General features: G+C 43.7%; 1 protein-coding gene across 7 annotated transcripts in view; it reads left to right on the forward strand.

Annotated features, from left to right (window-relative positions):
- Window positions 1–26079, forward strand: part of LOC148120235 (importin subunit alpha-4-like) — a 53173-nt gene that overhangs the window by 20374 nt on the left and 6720 nt on the right. For 2 of the 7 annotated variants that reach the window (XR_015739459.1, XM_087912169.1), the window contains 2 exons: window positions 12279–12438; window positions 23940–24068. The gene's annotated coding sequence lies outside the window, so the exon portion shown is untranslated. Of the gene's footprint in view, window positions 1–6938; window positions 8636–12278; window positions 12439–23939; window positions 24069–26079 lie in introns of those variants that run through there. The other 5 variants (XR_015739456.1, XR_015739461.1, XR_015739460.1 and 2 more) reach the window with 4 other exon arrangements.

Genomic DNA, 26079 nt, shown 5'->3' on the forward strand with positions numbered 1-26079 from the left:
GTAATTCTCATTGGGAAGTATTTCTACAGGACTGTAGGTTTTGGAGAGGAGATTCTTGTTGTTTTGTCATATTGTTTATGTTTTTACAATGATATTTATTTAGGTGGACTTCTCTTGTTCTGAGTCTGTTATAGACAGAGCAGGTTGGTGAAGAAGAGAGCAGTGTGGGAGGTCTATTTCTAGAAGTTGGAAACTTCTTGGGTGGAATGAAATCAGGTAGACAGAGGCACTAGACTGGTGTGCAGGGTGTGCTTCCTGTTCCAAGCCTGGAGTGTGGGAGCAAATGCAGTGTGGTGGAAAGATTAGATGTGGCTTGGAGAGTCCTGTGGTTTGTAGGAGAGGAGAGGATCTTGGCCCAAGCCTCGGGATCCTCTGAAGGGCAGGCAGAGAAGATTAGACTAGCTTTTGCACTGACTGTAGGACCCATTTCAGCTCTGTGGGGGTTGACAAAAAAATGCATTGATGAGGTCAGGGGAACTCAACCACTTAGAAGGACATGGGAAGTCTGGGTACCAAGTGGGGTGGTTGGAAGCTGCACAGATGGGAACTTTTAGTGGTTGTAGGTGGGGCAGGTACTGGTGGAAGGCTAACGGTTGGCTGAGCATCCAAAGGTGGTCAGACTATACTTGGGTGTATGATGTGGAACCCTGGTTAAACCCTGAGGGAGGACATGGAGAGTCTGGTTACTCAGTGAGGTGATGGAGGCAGCACAGAAGGGACCTCTGGGTAGTTGTAGGTAGTGTGGGTCTTGGCAGAAGCTTAGAGAGCTTGACTGTGGCACAGGTGTGGTGTTGGAAAAGGAGCAGCGGGCTGTGTCCCACCACCTGGCTCCCGGCTAGCTTTACCAGAAATAATGACATGGAAACTGTATTCTTTTAAACACTGCCTGGCCCATTACCTCCAGACTCTTATTGGCTAACTCTCACATATTGATTCAACCCATTTCTAATAATCTGTATGTCACCACGAGGTCGCGGATCACCAGGAAAGATTCAGTATGTCTGACCTGGCAGCTTCACGGCAAGTGGCTCTCTCTGACCCTGCTTTCTTCCTCCCAGAATTCAGTTCTGTCTACCCCGCCTACCTATGTTCTAACCTATCAGGCCAAGCAGTTTCTTTATTAATTAACCAATGAAAGCAACAAATAGACAGATGACCCTCCTACATCAATGTGGGAGGTTGCATTGAGCTGGGGAATTAATTGTAGGACCCAAGCTAGATCTGGCAAAATAAAGAAAAGGTATGTTTGGGACAGTCAGGGTTACTCACTAGACTTAACCGTGGAGGAAGTATTGGGAAGTTTGAGCAGTTAATGTGTTGCTATAGGTGGCACAGAAGCCTGAGATTTAATTTTCATTTGAAAAAATACACCTTGAGTTTGTTTGGCTATTTGAAACTTATTCTCTAATGTGTTTGTGTCAAGTTTTATTGACCCCAGAAGTGTTTGACACTGTCTTCATTGCGGGGATAACATCAGACTATTTATGGCTCTATCTAATGTGGGTGACTGTGTCTCACTGGGGTCCTATTTTCACTCCATTGATTATCTATTATCTTAAGCAACCTCCTATCTTATGGTCCTTCCAGATTTCTTTTCAGCCAATTGCTTATTCACCAGCATTTTTGCTGTGTCTCATTAGTGAAAACATTTCATTAAACCAGTTAGGGCGTAAGGAGAGGGTAAACAGATTTCGGTCTGAAATGGGCAGAGCAGCGTGCAGATGCGGAGGGCAGGCGGGCACTGGGGGCAGCCATCACCAATCAGTCCACAGGCCCGTTTCTTACTGTAACGGTTTTTCTTGTTATTATGTTAAATTGTACCACCGTATCTTCCAAATGATAATCCTTTACAATTTATGTTAAACAACTATTATTTCCTAGCATGAAACCTCATTACATTTTATGTCTTTTGATTCAGAGATATTTTCAGTGTTAATTTATTCACAATTACTGCTATTGTCTCTTATGAACTAACTTTGTGTCTCATTTAAGCATATCTTTGCTAATTTAAGTTATGAAATTCATCTTTTTCTTATGAATGCTTTACATTTTGAATGCATATTAAATAAGCACATAATTAAAAACTATTTTAGCTTGTTTTTACACAGCAAGTCAGTTGTCCCAACACAATCTGGTGATGAATCAAAAGTCCATCATTGATTTGTAAAGTCCTTTTGTTGAAGATTCCATGTATTTATGGATTCTTGTTGTCTCTCTAGCTATAAGTAAACAGTGTTTTATTAACCATGGATTTAAAATAAGTTGTATATGTGTTGGGAGGAGAATATAGTACCTATGTGTGCATGTGTGGGGCTGTGAATGTCAGAGTGTGAGCATGTGGAGTCCAGAGATCAGTGTCGGGTTCTTCCTTGTTAGCTATCTACCTTACTTTTTGAGTCAGGGTCTCCTGTGAGCAGAAGCACACTGACTGACTGAGCCCCAGTATCTCCCCATCTCTCCTTCCCAGCACGGGAGTCAAGTATGCTCTGAAACACCTGCTTTACAGGGTCCTGGGGACCTGAACTTGGGAGCTCAAGCTTCATAAGCAAACATTTTACCTACTGAACCATCACCCGGGCCCCAGAGAAGTCTTAATATTTTACTGGAGAGCCCCGCCCCCTTTTCTTGATTTTCTGTGGTACTTTACCATTCTAATTAGAATCTGCTTGTCAGATTTCAATGATTGATATTTTTGGTGCTATTGTATAAAAGTGAAAACATCTAAATTATTGGGTGTAGTGCCAGTAAAAACTCTACCAAATATTTCTCTCCCATCTTCCCCCTCTCTCTCCCTTCCTCTCTCCCTCCTTCCCTTCCTCTTGACCCTTCCTTTTTCCCCTCCCCTTCTTGCTAAAATTGATGAGTAGATTCTAAACTGAAAATGAAACTGAGTTGGGAGGGGTAGACATGGAAAATCGAGGAAAATGCCAGCTAAGGCGTGTGCCACCACTGCCAGGCTAAAGAAATTGATAACTGGTTATGATCAATTAGTTGTAAACATTACTACTCTTGGACCAAACAATAATTTAATTCTTAACACAATCCTGAAGTTAATATTTAGAAAGGATAAATGGGCAAAATTCTGGTAAAATCTGCTTGGTTAAGACATTACAGACTGAAGTGTCAATTTCAATGAGAGATAAATTTGAGTTGAAACTCAGACTTAATTCCCAGATTATCAGTAAATGACAAACTCTATCTTCACAACTAGGGATTACATCAGAGTGAAAAGTATTTAAGACATTACAGACTGAAATGTCAATTTTAATGAGAGTTAAATTTGAGTTGGAACTGAGACTAAATTCCCAGGTTATCAGTAAATGACAAGCTCCATCCTCACAACTAGGGATTACGTCAGAGTGAAAAGTACCGCTCTGTAAGTTTTTAGTTTATCACAAAGGTGGGAATGAGGCCACCCAGCCAGCTTTTTGAGTAAAGTAACCAAGTCTAGGGTGGAGATTTTTAAATAAAAACGTAGAGATTTGGAGTTTGAATGCAGTCATTTAAATCCTTCACCTAAAGAACAAGAGACCAGAAGCAAGTCTTCAGATGTCACCAAATAATCTAACCTCAGACTCCTGTTTGCTCACACTGAGCTCTGACTATGAAATCAAAACCCACTGTCTTTGAGCCGAATGTTTTAATGTGACAGTCCCTGGCACATTCCTTGGTCACTCAGACCAGGCCACCTCTTCTTTCCCAGGCCTGGCCCACTCCCGACTACCTTCTTGTAGAGTCATTCCTTAACCTAAGCTACCGTTGGCTGGTTACCCCTGTGACAGCTGTGTCTCCATTGCACTAAGGAGCATGCCTTGCCTGGCAGATTGATGCTCTAGGTCATAACAGGCTTAAACCATCAATACCTTTATCCCACAGAAGCTTGCATATTATCTGGCACCAGGAGAGTCAGCCCGCAGGGAGGAATCTTCCCACCTACTTCCAGCTTGATTTACCTGCATCTTTCATGTGAAGTGTGTGGTGACCACAGCAGTAGGGTCTTGCCAACTAGTTCCGGTGTAACCAGTAGGACCAACAAGACCCTGTTTTGTCTGAGGGACTCTGTGGCCTCCCAGACCAGTGACTCCCACAGGTGGCACTGTGGCTTTCATTTAGTAATCCAATGCTGTTGTAGAGAGGCCATTTGTTTGTTTACTGGCTTCTCAGTCCTGAAATAACCACACCGAAACTGTATTAATTAAATCACTGCTTGGCCCATTAGCTCTAACTTCTTATTGACTAACTCTTGCATCTTAATTTAACCCATTTCTAGTAATCTGTGTATCACCATGAGGCTGTGGTTCACCGGGTGAAGTTTCAGCATCTGTCTCTGACAGGGCTACATGGCTTCTCTCTAACTCTGTACTTCTTTCTCCCAGCATCCAGTTTAGTTTTCCCAGCCTAGCTCTGTTCTACCCTATGAGGCCAAGCCAGTTTCTTTATTGAACAAAGGTATTCACAGCATACAGACAAGAATCCCACATCACAATGCTTCTAAGATTGCCATTGCCTAATCGTACAAGGGTATCTGCCTTCAGACTTTCTCTAATGTTTTTAATTGGTGACCTCCAAGACAGTAGATTACTGAGTGGTTTTCTTATACCAGCTTCACTTTGTTCAGCACCAGCCCTGTTCCCTCATCTCTCTAGCATCCCAGTTTTATTACATGTGCTGCTCAAGGAGCACCCGACATATAACTGAGCATCTCTGGACAGTTTCCCATTTTTGTTACTGTACATATCAGTGGCAGAACTTCCGCTTGACTGTGTTTTGTCTTTCCTACTGCTCTGCTGTTTGGTAAGACAGAGCTGCCAAACTTCCCTGGTGGCTTCCTTCTTTAATTTTTTAAACATATTTGCAGTGGCAACTTAGACGGTCTCAGGTACTCAGTCCACATTCTAACAGGGTTGCTATCGCATGCTTTTCCTCCTGACACATAGATAGGAGAGAGTCCTCTTGGTTTGGTTTTATTTTGTTTTTTGTTTAGATAGTTCATAATTTTTGTTGCAAACTAGATATTTTAAACAATTACAGCATCTCTGAATTATTGTCCCCCTAATCAGTTTCAAAACTAGTCTGTTCATTTATTTACTCAGCTGTGTGTATGTATTTCTGTGCATGTATGTGGTATATGTATATAGTGTTTACACGTGTGTGTTTGTGTATTTCATATACAATCTCATATATTACAGGCTAGCCTCATACATGGTATGTAGCTGAAGGTGGCCTTTAGGTTCTGATTTTTCTGCTTCCATTACTCAAGTCTTAGGTACAGGTATGTACCAGCATGTCTGGTTTCATGTAGAACTGGGGATGGAACTCTGTGCCTCGGGCATACCAGGCAAGCACTACACCAACTCAGCTACATCCCTACACTGTGCACTTGTTTCGTGGCCTATTTGTTAAGTGATTTGCTGGTCACAGTGAGGACAGACTATTTCCTCCCCTGTGTAGCCCCCAATGTGCACACCTCTTACAGTGCAGCCTGGGCACGCCTACTTTCTCCCTTAATGCCTGCTCCTCAGATGACTGTGCTTTGCTAAGGTCCCCTTGGCTCTTACCTAATCACCATGTGCCTGGTTCTGCCTCTTTTATGCTCACAACCAGTTCTGAGTTGGGAGGGGATGGGGAGATAGGCACGGTCTGGCCACACCCACTCAGCACAGCTTCTAGCACATTGAGCTGGGCATTGGAGGAATCAGTGGGTCTCAGTTCAAATATCACAGACTCGCTGCTCATACTGAGACTTAGAATATTTTCATGAATAACTGTTTTCCCGTCTGCTGTGCCCCAGACACTCTACGTGGGTTTTCATCAGCTCTCCCAGGTGCAGCTGTCCCTGTACAGCAGCTCTGCAGGGCCTCCCACTGCCTTGCCAGTCCTTCCCGGTCACATGTGCTTCTCTCTTCCATTTAGAAACCTCTCTGCTTCACAATATAAACAACAGCCTCACAGTATAGACACATCGTGCTCATGTATTCACGTCACCTAGTATACAAGGACTGGGTTGCTCTGAATCCCTTTTACTGGTGAAGGATTCCTTCCCAGCATGGGCGAGCTCACATTTGCACACCCACCTGCTTCTCAGGATACTTGGTTTGCTGGACCTCGGGCTTTCATCATCTGAAGTGAAAAAGCTGTTACCATACTTTTTTTTCTGAGACAACAAAAGAATAACTTTGTGTCCCAGACTACGCTGCTTATGATATACATTAATAATTAGTAAATTAGATAACAGAATTCATTAGCTACAACCTTTCCAGATGTGCAGGTTAGTGTGTGTCACACTGGCACAAGTTAGAGTTGCCGGGAAGAGAGGATCTCACAGAGAGAATGTCTCCAAGAGATTGGCCTGTGGGCAAATCCATAGGGCTTTTTTGTGATCGATGACTGATGTGGGAGGGAGGTGGGAGCGCCCCGGGTCCACCCACTGTGGGCCATGCCATCCTCGGGCAGGCAGCACTGAGTTGTGTATCTAAGATGACAAGCTGAGCTAGACGTGCTCAGTAAGTCAGAAAACCATGCTTCTCCACGGCCTCTGCCTCAGTTCCTGCCTCAGTCCCTGGCCTGGAGCCCCTGCCCTGACCCGATGGACTGTAAGCTGTAAGATGACAGGAACTCTTTCCTCCCCAAGCTTCCTGTCACAGTGCTCATCACAGCGAGAGAAAGCAAACCAGACAGCAGATTCGTGTGGACATCTTCGGAGTGTTAGTTCACACTGTTGTCTCTCTGCTCCTGTGAACGATGGAGAGCATCGTTAATAGCCCTCAATAGTACATCTGTGTCCTGCCCTTTGTGAGAACAATAGTTTATATATTTCTAAGGTTTTTATTTTAAGGTGTTTTTCTTATGTGTATGTCTGTGAATCACTAACGTGCCCGGCACCCTAGAAGTCTAGAGAGAGCATCAGATTTCCAGGAACTGGAAGGAGATAGTTGTGAACAACCATGTGGGATCTGGGACTCAAACCTGGGTCCTCTGGAACTGCAGTCAGCGCTCTAAGTCGCTGAGCCATTGCTCCGGCTGCAAGAAGGATTATTTAAAAGAACCCAATGGTCTGGAGGCAGAGACAGGCAGATCTCTGTGAGTTTGAGGCCCGCCTGGTCTACGAGAGCTAGTTCCAAAGACAGACTTCAAAGCTACAGAGAAACCCTGTCTCGGTAAACCAAAAAGAAAAAAAAATCAATCGTTGCGACCATGTATTTGGTGCAGTTGCAAAGGTGGAGCGGTCCGCTGGACTCTTCCAGCAAACTGACTGGATTTCTTAAACTGTTATCTAAAAATTGTAAAACATTTGGGCTGCAAACCATAGATGTTTCCAGTTTATTACAAGAGAAACATTTCACAAACCTCCAGAAGCTTTATTTCCTGTTTGCTCTAGACAGCATTTTTCCTTATTTGAAATCATAAAGCTCACTAGCCGCCCCTATCAGGAACTGTGATGATCAGTATCTGCAGCACATCCGGGGAACATCTTCCCACACCCAGGCTAGTTACAGTAAACAGGTAACAGCAAGAGGCTCTCCCGAGGTGCCCCCAAACATGTGTGTCCTGGGTAAATACACAACACACTCAGCACCAATCACCGCTCACAGCGTCCCACCCTGCCTTGGAAAAATTACAATAAAACAACTTCTTCCAGCTACTGGATGAGCAGCCAAGCCTTTGCCACTGTCGCCTCTCAAGCCCGAGGGCGTCCCCTGGTGGACGGTCACCCGACATCGCGGAAGTCTGACCTTGCTGAAGGAGTTTATAGTGCCCTGTGCTGATGAGGACTGTAGAGTTCTGGGGAGACCTGCTTAGTGAAAATTGCAGAAGAAGATGTTCAGGCACCTAGGCCTCTAAAGATCTAGATAACCTGAGGGTTCGTGCAGCCGGTCGTTGCACCGGGCCGAGATGGGATCACCGATGGCTCTGCAAGTCCTCAAATTGAGCCGCCAAGGAGATCGAAACTAATAGCCAGGTCCCCCTTTTTCCACCCTAGGAGCTGAGGAGCCAGGCAGCGCGACTCAAGAGAGTCAGGGCACAGCCTGGGAACCGACGAGGGGCATGGGGCGGGGCGGTAGTCCGCGGTCCAAGTAGGAGTGCAAAGTTGTTGGGAAGAAGGGCAGTGGTGGAGCTTGGGGTGGCACTTGAACTTTAGGGTAGGGAGAGTGCTGGGGACTTCTGCTCCTGCCATGTGCAGCATTGGTGCATAGGAGTGCAGAGGTAGAGGAGTTGTCATGGGTGGACACAGGCAGAGTCTTGTTTAATGCGGGGATTTATAAGAACTTGGAGATTAGGGAAGGAACAATGGGTCACAGCACCTTCTCTTGAAACGGGCTGGGATTCCAAGCTGGGCAGTGAGTGACCCCGGGCTCCCCTGCCCCGGGGCAGCTGCTCCTAGAACCCTCCCGCACGCCTATGCGTGCGTGGGGGCCCTCCCTGCCTGTAGCAGAGTTGTCCACGCCTGTGTTGGATAAGGACGAGTCAGCCAAGATCCGGGTTGTTCCGGAGTAAGAAAGAGACTGCGTCTGGAATGTAGGAGAACCCGGGACTGTTCGCACCCCAGACCCCCAAAGCAAATCAGCAATGCCACCATCCACCACTCAGCATAAGCAGCCCTCTCTCCTCCAGTCTTCTAACCGAGGCCACTAAGGTAAGGGTCCCAGCCTGACTTTAGCCTTCCCCCAAAACCTCCCACCACTTCTGGTTCAGCTCCCCACCCCCACCTCTGCTGAGCAGCCTACTCTGCTGAGACCTCAGAGGGCTGGGCACAGTCCCGCAGAGAGGTTTAGACTGGCTTGCTTTGCCTATAAGACTGCTGTCTGACATGCGCTCTGAGACAAGAGTTAGCTCCTCGGAGTGCTGTGTCCTGTGACAGAATGGGGGTGAATCTGTTCTCTGTGTGTGGATTTTACCCAGGAGCCAGCAGGGAACTTTGGGGAAGCAGAGAGTCTGTGCTAAGCGCAAAGGTCCAAGAGGTTTGCTTTGGGGTCTTGGAAAGAAACCAAAGTCCCCGGAGCCCTGGTGGCCACTGTCATCTCAGGCTCAACATCGTCTCCCAGTCATGTTCGGTTACTTCTGAAGTTTGGAGTTTATTTGCAGGAAGGAACAGAACGATGCTGCTTTTAAAATCCCATTGTATAGACAAGCTCTTAGTTACAAACATTAGTGTGATCTCAGTTTATCAGAGAAACACCACTGTTCAAGTAATAGCGTTAGGTAGATTCCATAGTTAGGACTGTGCACGCAGGCTCAGTGCCCTCTCTTGATGTTTCTCAAAGAAGATAAACCTGTGTGTTTGCAGCAGGCTGTGAGGATGACTCTTCCCAACCTGCAGTATGAACTGTCAGCAGTGCTGCACCCTGTTACTCCAAAGAGGCACACTCATGCTGAAATCATGAGACAGGAGAGTTTACCAAGATGCGCAGTCAGGCTTGGGAGTTTCCTTTATACAACAATGGACCTCTAAATCAGTGGTTCTCAACCTGAAGGTTGAATGACCCTTTCATAGAGGTCACCTAAGAACACTGGAAAACACAGATTATTTACATTACAAGTAATAACAGTAACAAAATTACATTTATGAAGTAGCAATGAAAACAAATTAATGGTTGGGGGTCACCCCAACATGAGCTGTATTAAGGGGTCTCATCATTAGGAAAGTTGAGAACCATTGCTCTAAATGGTGTGTCTGGCTGAGAGACACGCCCTCCACAGGGGTAAGAACACCTGTGAACTTTGAAAATCCCACAGTTGACTGCAGGTATTTTGAACTCCCTGAACCTGCATTCCTGTTACTTTTAATGACTGTGCTGCAGAATAAGACACCAGACTCGATGGTTAGCAGATGCTACACACAAATTCTAACCTGTGTGGCACGCACTTATACACACAGAGGGGGTTCTGACCATTGTCATCTATGAGATCAACTCTCTCCTCAGGAAAAAAAAAAAAGTGGTGATCCACTGAGAAAAGGCTCAGAACTCCGCAGCTGACTTTAGGAGAGAGAAGCAAACTCTTGGGTTTACCAAAAGCTTCGCCTCTGTGAAACTATCAGATTACCACTCAGAGAGCAAGAGGGTGGTAAACTAATTCTTTTTTGTTTAAAGAAGCATCTAGATAATTAGATTATAAAAATATTTAAAACCAACCAGTTCACACATGAATGCAGACTATACATACAAACACTTATACATTTGAATCAGCAGCATTTTGTTACCTTGGGGATTTCTCTAATTTACCAGAGCACCACTGAGATATCAACCATGTCAGGTTGTCCCACAGGGGTTGCTGTCCTGCACTATAGGTAAGGGAAATGGATATGGTTTTAGTGAAATGGAAAAGGTAAATATAATTCTGTTGCTTTTTCTGGAATTGTATTGGTAGAATGTGACCTGCATAGACATAGTAATGTTGACACAGAGATCTAAGCAGTCTGATCTGATGGCGGATGCAAAAGCTGTGTCTTAAAATGCCCATTTTTATCCCAGTATTCAGAAGGCAGAGGCAGGTGGATCTCTGTGAGTTCAAGGCCATCCTGGTCAACAGAGAGAGGGAGTTCAAGGGCAGTCAGGACTATGATATCACTACCAAAACTTCTTATTTTGCTAGGGCTATTCACATGGAGAAAACTTGAAAGAGAGGTACCAGGACGGAGGCAGTAGCCCTCTAGGCACTGCAGTGTAGGGCAAGAATGTGGAAAATGAGATGACACCAGCCTGGATCCCAGAAGTATGATGACCATGCATGGAAGACATGGTGTACTGAATAGACATGGAAGCCCAGCAGGCTTTCTAGTCCTTTCTACTCATGCCCCTTTAGCCATGGAACCGTGAACACATTAGTTGGCCTTGGAATAGAGTTACTTTAAGGTCTCCTTTATATTTAAAATGTTATAATTCCATTGAAAACATATCACGTGTGAGTTTCAGACTTAAGGTAGACCGACATTAGAAACATAAAATTCTTGTTACAATAATCTCAATTACTCTATAAAATCAGACCCACCTCTGAGTCATTCTCACCTGGAGGACTGGATGTAGACAATTGATAACATGAAATTATGTTAAGTGTGAGTGGAAAACACACAAGATACTGGGCATGAAAGCCATTCCCAATGTCAAAGGCATGATTACAAACCAACCTACTGACCAATGAAAAGGACGATGGTGACCTTCAGCAGTCGCAGTCAATCAGAACACAGAGTGAGGACTTCAGACCTGTGTTTTCCCATCTGTGTCTGTCTGAAAGGTGAAGGCGGCATCCTTGGCACATAGGTTAAATATTTTGACTAAGAATTGATTGCTGTGCTCTGGTTTTCAGTTTGAATTGTCACAACAGACAATTGTGTGTGGAGGATCCCTGAAAGAGCTCCAAGTGCCCTAGAAATATAAGATTAGCTGATACTGTCCTGGTTTAATTTAAGGCCTGCAGCTGTTCCTGTAGGGAAGCATCGAGTTTCAAACAGTTACGAAGACACAATGAAAATAAATAGAAAGGGAGTCTCCCCAGGACAAAGTAGAAATTAACCACGTGTCCGTGTGGTGCTGCCCGTCTATGCCATGTTTGCTGCTAAGACATCGATCTCAAAACATGTAATTTAGTCTGCCTTAATTCATGCTGCTCGGCAGCATACCAATGACTCAAAGATTAGGATGATTCAGAGGTTGATATATGTGTACCTGATAAAAATTAAATGAACTAATTATTTTTTAAATGAAGACAATTTAGCACCAGATGGTTACATCCACATAATTTGTTAAACAGATGTATTATCTTCCTTGAAAAACATCATTTGTTACATCCACATAATTTGTTAAATAGATGTATTATCTTCCTTGAAAAACGCTATCATTTTAATATGTGAAGTTTATTTACCTTCTGTTTCTTATGGTAAACATGATATGAATTTCTTCTCAAATAATAAAGTTTTTTAGTTTTGATTTTGTTTTTTACTTACAATGGACTTAAGGAAAGTGTTTTTCTTAAAAAAAATAAAGCAGGGAAGCCCAAGTTCTGAGCGCCGCGAGCTCCTCTGCAGTGGCTGAGGTGAGGGTCGGCATTAGAGCTCACCAAAGAAGCCCACTGACTCTTCTTCCTCAAGACAAAGATGCTTTTCAGGAAATGGGGCAGGGTTTACCTGTTGGGGTGCTGACTTTGCAGGAATGGTTGGGATTCTGTGTGCTGGCTCTTGGGTTTGACACACCCAAGGGTGCAGACCGAAACTGGTTTCCAGTTTTAAGAGAGTTCAAGCTATTGAGTTCACCAGGTAAAATTAGATTCGCCTGTTGCTACAGGAGGGGCAGAAACCTGAGCTGAGGGAGTCCTTTCTCAGGGCAGAGCCAGAAGTCAGTGTCCCGTCACCCTACACAAATGGGAGTTTAATTCTTTCCGTTCCCGCAGAGCTCGGATCCTCATCTGGAACCAGTTCGTCAGTGTGGTTTCTGAGTCACTAAGGTAAGTAGTCAGTTTCCACTTGGGTTTTATAAATTAAATAGTTACAAGGTTTCTTGTGTTTTTTCTACTCCAGTGGCATAACGTTTAATAATCTAAAATAAAGTTGAATAAATTCTCTCGATTTTATTTTCATTATTAACAAAATCCGGTTCCCCTCTCATTTCGCCTGTGTTGGTCCCAGCAACTCCAGGGACGACCTGTGCTGTGCCCTTAGCGTGGCCGCATTGCTGACATTCGCAGACGTGTCCTAACAATGTGGCTGTGTCGTGGGATGTTGACTCTGACAGTGGAACAGAGAAGTGTGCTCTTTAAAGTCACCTTCAGCTCCACCCGAGCCTTTCTGGTAAACTGAGTCTTGTCAACGTCTAGTGCATTGGGTCCCTGGGTGAGGGTCTCACGCAATCGGGACACGGGATGCAGAGTGTGAACAACTGCATAACAAGCTTTATTTTTCGTGGCTTTTTATACAGACTAAAAAGCATTACCTCAGCTCTGAATGCCCCCCCTTTACCCACGCACATGATCATGAGAAACTCTTACCCCACCTTGCAAGAAATAATGCCTCAGTAAAAAGCAGTAATAAATACAAGAAAGAAGTATAAAGAAACAAAGCAAAAAGTATACAGAAGCAAAGCGCTTCCTTAATCTATACATGGTGATGCTTTCGTCTGTGTTTGGTTTGCCAAGCAGTCGTTTCTGAACTTCATCTCATCTGTCCCAGGAGGAGCCCGCACTCTAAGCCAGTTCTGTGTCTCCACAAGTCTGACGCTTCAGACCTTCTGGGTGCTTTTCTTAGAGACACTAATAGGTGAAAATGGGAACAAAAGTCAAGGTGTTTTATAAACTGAGAATCAACAGCACAAGAGCCTAGTGTCAAGCTGGCTCCAGAACTGTTCTTGGACTGTTTTCCCTCACAAGATTTGGTAAAAAAAACATAGTGATATGCAGAGACAAGCCATCCTGTGGGGTGACTCTAAAGAGGACCGGCACTTTCGACTGCTCAGATTAGGGTTGTGTCTTTGTTCCTAAGTTACTATGTGGAGGTTGGAAACTATGAGTTACTTTTAAAGGAAGGAAGAAGGCCAGGAAAAGCACAACAGGACCAGGAGAAAGCTCAGCCCCAGGATGGGGTGAGTCTGGGTTCACAGGAACTACAAAAGCCTGGCCTGTTTGCTTTTTGCTTCTCTTCTTGGAAATATCTAGATACAAGAAGATCTGCTTTGGGAATTTCAAAACTAGTGATTCAAGAAGAGTTAATTTTGTGGGTTCTAGAATGGATCGAGATTTTTCTTTCAAAGTCAAAAGGGCAGCAATATCTCAAACTAGCCAGGTCTGTGATTCTGAAGACTGCCAAGTCCATGTTGTCAACTGACCTTGACAAAACTTGGGAGTTGAATACTGAAAATCACACTTTTCCATCTTGTCCTATAAAATCATACTTCATGGGGCTCGAGGTATAGTTCTGTGATACAGTGATTGCCCTAGTATGTGTGTTCACAAGTAGGTAGATGATGGTAGATGTTAAGTAGATAGATGAAAGATAGATGGAGAGAGAGAGAGAGAGAGAAAAGTAGATATAGGGGAACACCAGATATTCTAGTCATTAAGCTAAACTGCTTTTGTATGCACTATGGAAACTAAACCTGATTGTAAACTACAGCAGGTCAGCTCCTTTCCATGCTGTGTTCTATCTAGGTGGTCTGTTTCAGCCCCTCCCTTCACTCTGGCCAACCAAGACCCCTCCCTGACTTGACTGCCTTTGATAATGGAGTGTGAATAGGTGATCCACTGGTTTCTCTTTGGGCATCTGCATCGATTTTGTTTTATTTGAGACATAGTGGCTTGTCTGGATATTATGCCTTCCTGGTTATAGGGGTTTTTTTTTAGTAAATTTTATTAAATTATAAAAGTTTCCATTTCCGCCCCCCCTCCCAACACCCTCCCACTCCCCCCAATCCCCCCACTCCCCCCCCTCCTTCCTCTCCGTCCCCCAGGGCAGTCAGGGTTTCCTGCCCTGTGGGAAGCTCCAGCTCCCTCCCCCTCCCTCCAGGTCCAGGAAGGCGAGCGTCCAAACAGACTGGATCCCCAAAATCCAGCATATGCAGAGGAAACAGGTCCCAGTGTCATAGTCAATGGCTTTTCAGAAAGACCCCGGGCCAGCCACAGTCAGAGAATCCGGCCAAATTCCGAGAATCTGGCTAGATCACCTCCTCGTTCAGTCCCAGTCCGACTGGCCCTGGTAAATTCTCATCAGATCCGTTCCCTTGTATCAGTGGGTGATAGCATCCCTCGCAGTACTGATTTCGTCTTTCATGTTCCTCCTCCTTCCGCTTCCCCTCCGGACCTCGGGGGGTTCAATCCGTTGCTCCAATGTGGGCCTCCGACTGCATAGCCGTCCTTCGCCAGACGAAGGATCTATGGTGATAAGCAAAATATACATCAGTATGGTCATGGGCCACGGCCGATTCAGGCACCCTCTCCTCTGTCCAGAGAGCAATCTGGGGGATTTCTCCTTGGACCTGGGATCCCATATATAATCAAGTCTCCTGTAAACCCTAAAATGGCTCCCTTAGTTGAAATATATTGTTCCCTGATCCCATATTCATCCTACCTCCCTCCCCGCCCCATCCCCGGCCACCAAGCTTTCCCCGTTCCTCCCCTACTCCCTTCTCTCTAGCCCTCTCCCCCTCCATCGACCCTCCCACCCCCCCCCATGCACCCGAGGTTACCTGGGACTCTTGTCTATTTCCTACCTCCTGGCGGATAGCTAAATAATCTTCATCAGGTTCGTCTTCTTATTTAGCTTCTCTAGGATCACGAATAATAGGCTCAAAGACCTTTAATTATGGTTAGAATCCACTTATGAGTGAATACATACCGTGTTCCTCTTTTTGGGTCTGGCTTACCTCACTCAGTAAAGCGTTTTCTATTTCCATCCATTTGCATGCAAAATTCAAGATGTCATTGTTTTTTACCGCCGATTAAAACTCTAATGTATATATGTTCCACACCTTTTTTAACCATTCTTCTATTGAGGGGCACCTAGGTTGTTTCCATGATCTGGCTATTACAAATAGTGCAGCTATGAACATAGTTGAACAAATGCTTTTGTAGTATGTTAGGGAATCTCTAGGGTATATTCCCAAGAGTGGTATTGCTGGGTCCTGAGGGAGGTTGACTCCCAGTTTCCTGAGAAACCGCCACACTGATTTCCACAGTGGCTGCACGAGTTTGCATTCCCACCAACAATGGATGAGTGTTCCCCTCACCCCACATCCTCTCCAGCATAGGCTATCGTTGGTGTTTTTGACTTTAGCTATTCTGACAGGTGTAAGATGGTATCTCAAAGTGGTTTTGATTTGCATTTCCCTGATCGCTAGGGAGGTTGAGCATGACCTTAAGTGTCTTCTGGCCATTCGAAGTTCATCTGTTGTGAATTCTCTGTTAAGTTCAGTACCCCATTTTTTAATTGGGTTAATTAGAGTTTTAGTGCCTAGTTTCTTGAGTTCTTTGTATATTTTGGAGATCAGACCTTTGTCTGATGAGGGGTTGGTGAAGATCTTCTCCCAGTCAGAAGGCAGCCTTTTTGTCCTACTGACAGTGTCCTTTGCTTTACAGAAGCTTCCCAGTTTCAGTAGATCCCATTTATTCATTGTTTCTCTTATTGTCTGTGCTGCTGGGGTCCTACTTAGGAAGAGGCCTCCTGTGCCTAAATCTTGTAGACTACTTCCCACTTTCTCTTCTATCAGGTTCAAAGTGGACGGATTAATGTTGATGTCTTTAATCCATTTGGACTTGATTTTTGTGCATGGTGATAGATATGGCTCTACTTTCATTTTTTTACAGGTTGACATCCAGTTATGCCAGCACCATTTGTTAAAGATGCTTTCCTTCTTCCATTGTATACCTTTAGCTCCCTTGTCGAAAATTAGGTGTTCATAAGTTTGTGGGTTAATATCTGGGTCTTCTATTCGATTCCATAAGTCGACTTCTCTGTTCTTATGCCAATACCAAGCTGTTTTCAATACTGTAGCTCTATAATAGAGTTTGAAGTCAGGGATGGTAATGCCTCCAGAAGTTCTTTTATTGTATAAGATTGTTTTGGCTATCCTGGGTTTTTTGTTTTGCCATATAAACTTGATTATTGTTCTCTCAAGGTCTGTGAAGAAGTTTGATGGGATTTTGATGGGGATTGCATTGAATCTATAGATTGCTTTTGGTAGAATTGCCATTTTTACTATGTTGATTCTCCCAATCCAAGAGCAGGGGAGGTCTTTCCATTTTCTGGTATCCTCCTCAATTTCTTTCTTCAAAGACTTAAAGTTTTTGTCAAATAGGTCTTTCACTTCCTTGGTTAGAGTAACCCCAAGATATTTTATGCTATTTGTGGCTATCATGAAGGGTGATGCTTCTCTGATTTCCCTCTCTGCTTCTTTATCCTTTGTGTATAGGAGGGCCACTGATTTTTTGGAGTTGATCTTGTATCCTGCCACGTTACTAAAGGTGTTTATCAGCTGTAGGAGTTCTTTGGTAGAGTTTTTGGGGTCGCTTATGTACACTATCATATCGTCAGCAAATAACGAAAGTTTAACTTCATCCTTTCCAATTCGAATCCCCTTGATCCCCTTATGTTGTCTTATTGCTATTGCTAGAACTTCAAGCACTATATTGAAGAGGTATGGAGAGAGTGGACATCCTTGTCGTGTTCCTGATTTTAGTGGAAAGGCTTTGAGTTTCTCTCCATTCAGTTTGATGTTAGCTGTCGGCTTGCTGTATATTGCTTTTATTATATTTAGGTATGATCCTTGTATCCCCAGTCTCTCCAACACCTTTATCATAAATGGGTGTTGAATTTTGTCAAATGCTTTTTCAGCATCTAGTGAGATGATCATATGGTTTTTTTCTTTCAGTTTATTTATATGATGGATTACATTGATAGATTTGCGTATGTTGAACCAGCCCTGCATCTCTGGGATGAAGCCTACTTGATCATAATGGATAATTTTTCTAATGTGCTCTTGTATTCGGTTTGCCAGTATTTTATTGAGAATTTTCGCGTCGATGTTCATGAGTGAGATTGGCCTGTAATTCTCTTTCTTGGTTGTGTCTTTGTGTGGTTTTGGTATTAGGGTAACTGTAGCTTCATAAAAGGAGTTAGGCAGTGACTCTTCTGTTTCTATATTGTGGAATACATTAAGGAGTATAGGTATTAGCTCTTCCTGAAAGTTCTGGTAGAATTCTGCATTGAAACCATCTGGTCCTGGGCTTTTTTTGGTAGGAAGATTTTTGATAACAGCTTCTAGTTCTTCACGACTAACAGGTCTATTTAGATTGTTCACCTGGTCTTGGTTCAACTTTGGTATATGGTACTTATCTAAAAAAATGTCCATTGCTTTTACATTTTCCAACTTTGTGGCATATAAACTTTCGTAGTAAGATCTAATGATTCTCTGAATTTCCTCTGTGTCTGTGGTTATGTCCCCCTTTTCATTTCTGATCCTATTAATTTGCGTGTTCTCTCTCTGCCGTTTGATTAGTTTGGATAGGGGTTTGTCAATCTTGTTAATTTTCTCCAAGAACCAGCTTTTTGCTTCATTGATTCTTTGGATTGTTTTCTGTGTTTCTATTTTGTTGATTTCAGCCCTCAGTTTGATTATTTCCAGTCTTCTACTCCTCCTGGGTAAATCAGCTTCTTTTTTTTCTAGAGCTTTCAAGTGTGTTGTTAAGTCTCCAATGTGTGCTTTCTCTGTTTTCTTTAGGTGGGCACTTAGTGCTATGAACTTTCCTCTTAGCACTGCTTTCATAGTGTCCCATAGGTTTGAATACGTTGTGTCTTTGTTTTCATTATATTCAAGGAAGACTTTAATTTCTTTCTTTATTTCTTCCTTGACCCAGGGGTGATTTAGTAGTTGACTGTTCAACTTCCATGAGTTTGTTGGCTTCCTGGGGGTACCATTGTTGTTGAATTCTAATTTTAATCCATGGTGATCTGACAAGACACAGGTGGTCACTAATATTTTTTTGTATCTGTGGAAATTTGCTTTGTTACCAAGTATGTGGTCAATTTTCGAGAAGGTTCCATGAGCTGCAGAGAAGAAGGTATACTCTTTCCTATTTGGGTGGAGTGTTCTATAGATGTCTGTTAAGTCCATTTGATTCAATACCTCCAGTAAATCTCTTATTTCTCTGTTAGGTTTCTGTCTGTTTGACCTGTCCAATGGTGAGAGAGGAGTGTTGAAGTCTCCTACTATTAGTGTGTGTGGCTTGATGACTGCCTTGAGTTCTAGAAGTGTTTCTTTTACATATGTGGGTGCCTTTATATTAGGGGCATAGATATTCAAGATTGAGACTTCTTCCTGATGAATTGTTCCTGTTATGAGTATGAAATGTCCATCTCCATCTCTTCTGATTGATTTTAGTTTGAAGTCGATTTTGTTAGATATTAGAATGGCCACACCCGCTTGTTTCTTAGGTCCATTTGCTTGGAAAACCTTTTCCCAACCCTTTACTCTGAGTAGGTGTCTGTCTTTGTGGTTGAGGTGTGTTTCTTGTAGACAGCAGAATGTTGGATCCTGTTTTCGTATCCAATCTCTAAGTCTGTGCCTCTTTATAGGTGAGTTGAGACCATTGATATTAAGTGATATTAATGACCAGTGATCGATGACTCCGGTCATTTTTTTGGGTAGTAGCGTGTATGTGTTTTCCTTCTTTGAGTTGTGCTTGTGGAGGGTCGCTAGATGTCTGAGTTAATGTAGGCAGTGTTGGGAATGTTGGATTCCTTGGGTTGTGATTTTCCTTCTAGTATTCTCTGTAAGGCTGGATTAGTAGCTACGTATTGTTTAAATTTGTTTTTATCCTGGAATATTTTGTTTTCTCCGTTGATAGTGAACAATAGCTTGGCTGGGTAAAGTAGTCTGGGTTTGCATCCATTGTCTCTTAGTTTCTGCAGTACCTCTATCCAGGACCTTCTGGCTTTCATGGTTTCCATCGAGAAGTCTGGTGTAAGTCTGATAGGTTTACCTTTATAAGTTACTTGACCTTTTTCCTTTGCAGCTCTCAATATCCTTTCTTTAGTCTGAATGCTTTGTGTTTTGATTATTATATGACGAGGGGATGTTTTTTTCTGATCCAGTCTATTCAGTGTTCTGTATGCTTCTTGAACCTTCATAGGAATATCGTTCTTTAGGATGGGAAAGTTTTCTTCTATAATTTTGTTGAGTATATTTTCTGGACCTTTGAAATGCAATTCTTCTCCTTCTTCTACTCCTATTATTCTTAGATTTGGTTTTTTTATTGTGTCCCACAGTTCCTGAATGTTTTGTGATGAGAATTTGTTGGATTTGCTGTTTTCTTTGGACAGAGTGTTTAATTTCTCTATGGTGTCCTCAGAGTCTGAGATTCTCTCTTCTATCTCTTGTATTCTATTGGTTAAGCTTGTTTCTGAAGTCTCTGTTCGTTTACCCAGATTTTCCATAGCCAGCCGGCCCTCGGTTTGTGATTTCTTCATTGACTCCATTTCAGTTTTCAAATCTTGGACTGTTTCTATTACCTGTTTGATTGTTTTTTCTTGGTTTCCCAGAATTTCATTTACGGATTTACTCATTTCTTCAAACTTTTTGGTATATTTCTCTTCCAATTCTTTACTCATTTCCTCAATTTTTTTGTTATACTTATCTTCCATTTCTTTACGGCAGATTTTCACCTCCTGTTTAAGTTCCTCTATTATTTTCATAAAGAAGCGCTTAGAGTCGATTTCTTCTATTTCTTCTGGAGTAGGGTGTTCAATTCTTCTAGTTTCGAGCTCCCTGGATTCTGGCGATGTCATGTTGCCTTTCAGGTTGTTGGAGGAATTCTTGCATTGGCGCCTGCCCATCTCCCCCACTCTGGATGAAACTCCTCAGCACTTTCTGGATAGAACTCCTCAGCACTCTCTGGGTAGGACTTCACAGCACTCTCTGGATAGAGCTCCTCAGCCCTCTCTGGGAAGAACTCCTCAGCAGGGCAACAGGGCTAGCTGGTCTTCCCAGGACCCAGGAGACAAAGGGCCCGCAGCAGTGGGGGGAGGGGAGGGGTCCCTTGGAACACCGAAGACCCTGCCGCAGAAGCTGAGGGGGGAAGGGCTGTGCTCCCTTCCCGGAGAGGCAGGCAGGCTGCCCAGGCTAGCACCCACTCACCTCTCTGGGAAGAACTGCTCAGCAGGGCAACAGGGCTAGCTGGTCTTCCCAGGACTCAGGAGACAAAGGGCCCGCAGCAGTGGGGGGAGGGGAGGGGTCCCTTGGAACACCGAAGACCCTGCCGCAGAAGCTGAGGGGGGCCCTGGTTATAGTTTTTATATCTTGACTGACAATATATCTCAATTGATCACCCTGTGCTATACAACCCTGATATTGGAAATGGGCTCACACAACTGATAGCAGGACCATAACCACAAGAAGGTGAAGTAAAGTCTTCCTAGTTCAGACAGGAGAACAAGAGGTGCCCAAGCATCATATATGGAAGTAGACATTCACAGAATATAGTAGGCCTTGAGTATAATATGATGAAGAAAGCATTAGGAATCCCCTGTGTCACACAAGGAAACAGTAGGTGCTTACTATAATACCACTCAGAAGAAAACCGTAGGCATCTACCTTGCATTCACAGAAAGAACTGTGAAAGTGTCAAACCTTTCAACCACCACCCTAGATTCCTGTTTTCAAATACATTTTGCATAATACTAACCCAAAAATTACTAGGCACCCACAAAAACACAAAGAAAACTGAGGGCAGCCACTGTCGTGTGATCCAGGAAAATGAGACACCCTCTGCAATGACGCAGAAAAACAAAACAAAACAAGAAAACAGCAGGTGTTCACAATCACATGAGAAGGAAGCACTCAGGAGTAGGCGCCCACTATGGCCTGATGCAGAAGTGCTGTGTCTAAGCCTCAGCAGTTGCCCATAGCATTCTGTGACCACCCGTGGGGCCAGTTACAACTTTCCTGCCCCTGTGTGATGTATGTGCAGTCACTCAGGGGCCTTATGTTTGCTAAGAATGGAAACCACGTTGATACCAAGTAACACTTCGTTGTGTTTAAGGTTAAGAAGGCCGAGTGATGCCGTTTTCACCACGACCCTTTAACACCAAGCGCTCTGAGGTGACTTGCATATTGCTCTTACTCAGTGGCTGTGCCAAACAGAAATGTGGGTCATTCCCACCAGTTCAGCCTCTTGTTGCTGATGACTCCCTGAGTCAAGCACTATGAGCTTACACAGTAAACCCTCAGGTTTCTGGGTGCACTGGATAAAAATCAGGACAGAACACTGAGGGAAGGCGAGAACTAGAATTTACTTTTGTAAACATAGCCCTGTGTTTGAAATGAGCCTGTAGCTGAAGTGAACCGAGACAGGCCACAGCATTATAGCCTAAAACCGTAGGGCGGTCAGCTGGGCCTTTGGCTCCTCCCTTCTAAAGTGACTTCCAGTTTGCCAGGGTCGAAGTGCTGTGTCCTGGTGGCTTGGTATATTTCTCAAGGACCTTTTTAAAAAACTGCCATATTAAAAGTCAACCCCACTATAAAAAGCAAGAATAATTTTATGACCTTTTAATATGGATGTGTTTGTGAGCATGTGTGCACGGTGCCTGTGTCACTCATGTGCATGTTTAATAGCACTCACTACATGCTATTTTGGTAATCACACTGCTTGGATGGAGTCCAGAATTATGGCCCAGCAGCTTCTCTGTATTTAGGTTTACCAGGTAGAGTGGCTTAGGCAAAAATGAAGCAGAACTATCCCAAAACTGTTTGGCCATTGAATTGTGGACACGTGTTTGGGACAGTGATGAAAACAGAGTCGTATATTCATTTTACTATGAAAATGACTACATGTATGTACCTGTGCATACATATGTACAACTCAGTCATGTAAATCCATGCAGAGAGGATGGCAACTTCCCCAAGGCAGGAGTCACACTTGGGGTACACATTCACACTTCCGTCCTGTGTGGATGGAGCAATAGGGGTCAGGGAGAAGTGATACTTTTAGACAAGCTCACTGGCTAACTTCAAAACCACCATCCTCCTGCCCCGGCTGTCACGCTCTGCTTCTGGGATATCGTCTAAGTTCCACCTTTCAATATACACATTTTATTTCCAGCTTGTCCTGTTTGCTGTCTGTGGTTGTCTGAATGAGTGAGACTGGCCGCACAGGCTCATACAATTGGATGTGTGATCAGCAGCTGATGAACTGTTTGGGAAGGACTAGGAGGTGTGGCCTTGTTAGAGGAAGTGTGCCACTGGGGGTAGATTTTGAGGTTTCAAAAGCCCATGCCACTGCCCTTCCCCCAGCCCTGTCCAGTGCTTGTGTCTCAAAATATAAGCTCTCAGTTCCTACCTTAGTGCCACGGCTGCATGCCTTCTGCCATGCTCCCAGCCATCATGGACCCCAATCCCCTGAAACTTTAAACCTCAAATAAATTCCTTCTGTACGTCGCCTCGGTCATGGTGTGTTCTCAGAGCAATAGAAAAGTGGCGAGACAGGTTTCTTTGCTGTGGTACAATACAAAAACTGTTTATTTGGCATTCTATTGTCATTTCAACCGGACAAAAATGAAACCTCTGGTCTCCACAAATCGCATGGTGCTTGTCTGATGCCCCCGTTCTCCTTCACCTCCTTGGGTGGATTTCTGGGTTCTCGTCTCCTGGTGGATGCTCAGGCTCTTCCTTCACCCCCTTCTGTCACGGCTCCTTTTCCTTCTTACCTAAACTTTCGTTCTGCCTCTCTTAGCTCTCCGTCTCTGGGATAGTTTCCAGAGCCTTCCACCTGCAAACCCCCTGACTCTGCTCTGGTTAGGGTCGGCATTTAGTTCTGCCCGTCCTGCTTCTCTGCCAAAGTGTTTTTCTCCCTACAAATGCATGCTGGCCCAGGGTAGCATTGAGTATATTAAATACAGGACAGCATTAAATGAGAAACACAAATGTGTGCTCACTCGGGACCATATTAAAATCTGTGGTGCTGCTTTGGTCATAAATGAGAACACCTGTGTTTAAAGAAAGGACTTGATGATTTTTAGTTTCCATCTCTTAAAACCTTTATTTATTATTTATTATTTTATTTTGTGTGGTTTTGGGGGGGTATTTTTTTGTTTTGGTGGGCTTTTTTGAGACAAGGTTTCCTCTGTATAGCCCGGGCTATCCTTGGAACTCACTCTGTAGAACTTACTGACCTCAAACTCACAGAGATTCTCCTGCCTCTACCTCCCAAGTGCCTAGATTAAAGGTGTGCACCATAACTGCCTAAAACAACTTTTCTAACAAGTTTTCACATAATTTTTCTGTGGGATTCTATAATTTTCCATAGGAGATGGTTGTTTAAAAGTCCTCGTTTAGTTTGGTTCTGGCTTTGCTGTAGGGATGAAATAAATGTTCATCATTTGCTCCTCACACTCCTCAGAGTTATGAAAACTAAAGAGATGACAATTTCATTATAAACATACTTAAAACATTTTCTCCCCACTCCAGACTGCATCACTCAGAGCAGTTGGAAACATAGTGACCGGCACTGACGAGCAGACCCAGGTGGTTCTTAACTGCGATGTCCTGTCCCACTTCCCAAACCTCTTATCACACCCGAAAGAGAAAATAAATAAGGTAAAGGCACACACTGCCCCTTCTTTTGTCTGTGGCTGTTTCCTTGTTGCAGTTACAATGTGTTTTCTCACTCGGGATCATGGCACTCAGGATGAGGATGGCTGTAAGTGAATCGTTTATAATTGCTTTAGTTTCTGTTTCCTTTCGTCCTACTATCATCACAGTAAAATATTTCAGACTGTTTATGTGTTTATAGATTGAGCAGTATCATTAAATTAGTAACCAGCATGCAAAAACATATAAACTCTTGGTGTAGAAGGTTCTTCTGTTCATGTGTTGCTTTCATTGGTTAATAAATAAAGAAACTGCCTTGGCCTTTTGAAAGGACAGAACTTAGGTAGGCGGGGAAGACAAAACTGAATTCTGGGAGGAAGAAAGCAGAATCAGGAGAAGCCATAAATTCTCTGCCTCAGATGGATGCCGGTTAGAATCTTGCCAATAAGCCACAGCCACGTAGTGATACATAGATTAATTGAAATGGGCTAAATCAAGATGTAAAAGTTAGCCAATAAGAAGTTAGAGCTAATTGGCCAGGCAATGTTTAAATTAATACAGTTTGTATGTGGTTATTTTGGGTGTAAGCTAGCCAGGTAGCCAGGACAAGCAAGCAGCCTGCTCCTCCTACAATCTCTCACTAACTGGTATTAAAAAAAAAAAAAACAGCTAAGTTATTCCCCTACAAAATTAGAATAGACCTAATTCTAAAGGTGTCATGCCTTCTTTCAAAGATGATAGAAATTTACTTTTAAAAGTTTCAAATTTATTTAAAAATATATTTTTAATTGTATAGTAGTAGATACTTAGATATTTAAAGTCATTTCATAGCTTGTTTAACACATCATGCTTTTAAAGTTCATTTAATAGAATGTACTAGAGCTCTATGTGTGTGTTTGTGTGTAGAACCAAAGTTAACATCAGGTATCTTCCTTAGTTGCTTTCTACGTGTATTTTTTTATAATTACTTTTATTATTAATTCTGTGTCTTTGTCTGTTCGGGCGGATGGGTGTGTGCATCTGGCATCAGCTCTCGGGACTGGAGGCACAGGCGGTTGTCAGCCACCCAGTGTGGTTCCGAGGAGCTGAGCTCTGGTTCTGGAGAAGAGCAGTCCGTGTTCTTTACCATGGAGCCATCTCTCCAGCTCCTCCACCTCGGATTTTGAGTCAGGGTCTCTCATTGGACATGAGCGCCACAGACCCTTTCTCTCTGCCTCGGTTGTGCTCCAGGTAGAGATGCCACTGGCCCAACTTCTACTGGATGCTGGAGATCCATCAAATGTTCATGCTTGCATGGCAAGCCCTTCCCCAGCTCAGCCACCTCCCAGAGCCCTGACTTGATTCGCTTTTATGGCTGAATAAGTCATTCTGTTCGTATGAATGCGCCACATTTTCCTCATTTGCCTGTTGGTTGACACTGGGGTTGTTTATACCTCGTGTCTGTTGTGATTAATGCTGCAGAAAACACTGACCCCTCAGGGACTGTTTCAGTCCTTGGTTTAATTTCCTTTCTGACATACTGGAAGTTGCTGAGTCATGGCCATTGTGTGGTAGCTTTTTGAGGAACCTTCAGACTTTCACTGATGGCTGTCCTTGACTGTATATTAGGGTTTTGCTTTCTCTGCAGCTGTGTGTACAGACGCTTGTCACCATGCATCTCAAGGCAGGTGCTGAGCATCAGGACCTCGGCCCCTTACCCAGGGATCCTTCTCCCCCACCTCATGCTTTCCAATAAACTAAAGCTCTTTAATGCAAGCAGTGTTGGCAAGTATTTGGAAACCCCATTCTTCTGTCCTGTAGAATGAATATCAAAACCCAGAGACAGATATTGGTGTTTAAGTTGAAGATCAGAAAAGCAAAGCGGCCAATCACTGACTCCTCTACCTCAGGCGGAGATGGGTGATCCTGCCTCCATGCATCCTCAGACTGATATTGAGATGTCTGTCTCCTCTCCTCTTGTATTAGTTACTCTCTAGTGCTGGGATTAAAGGTGTGCACCACCACTTCCTGGCCTGTA

Source organism: Myodes glareolus, chromosome 12 (genome assembly GCF_982192425.1).
Source record: "Myodes glareolus chromosome 12, mMyoGla1.1, whole genome shotgun sequence".
NCBI lineage: Eukaryota > Metazoa > Chordata > Mammalia > Rodentia > Cricetidae > Myodes > Myodes glareolus.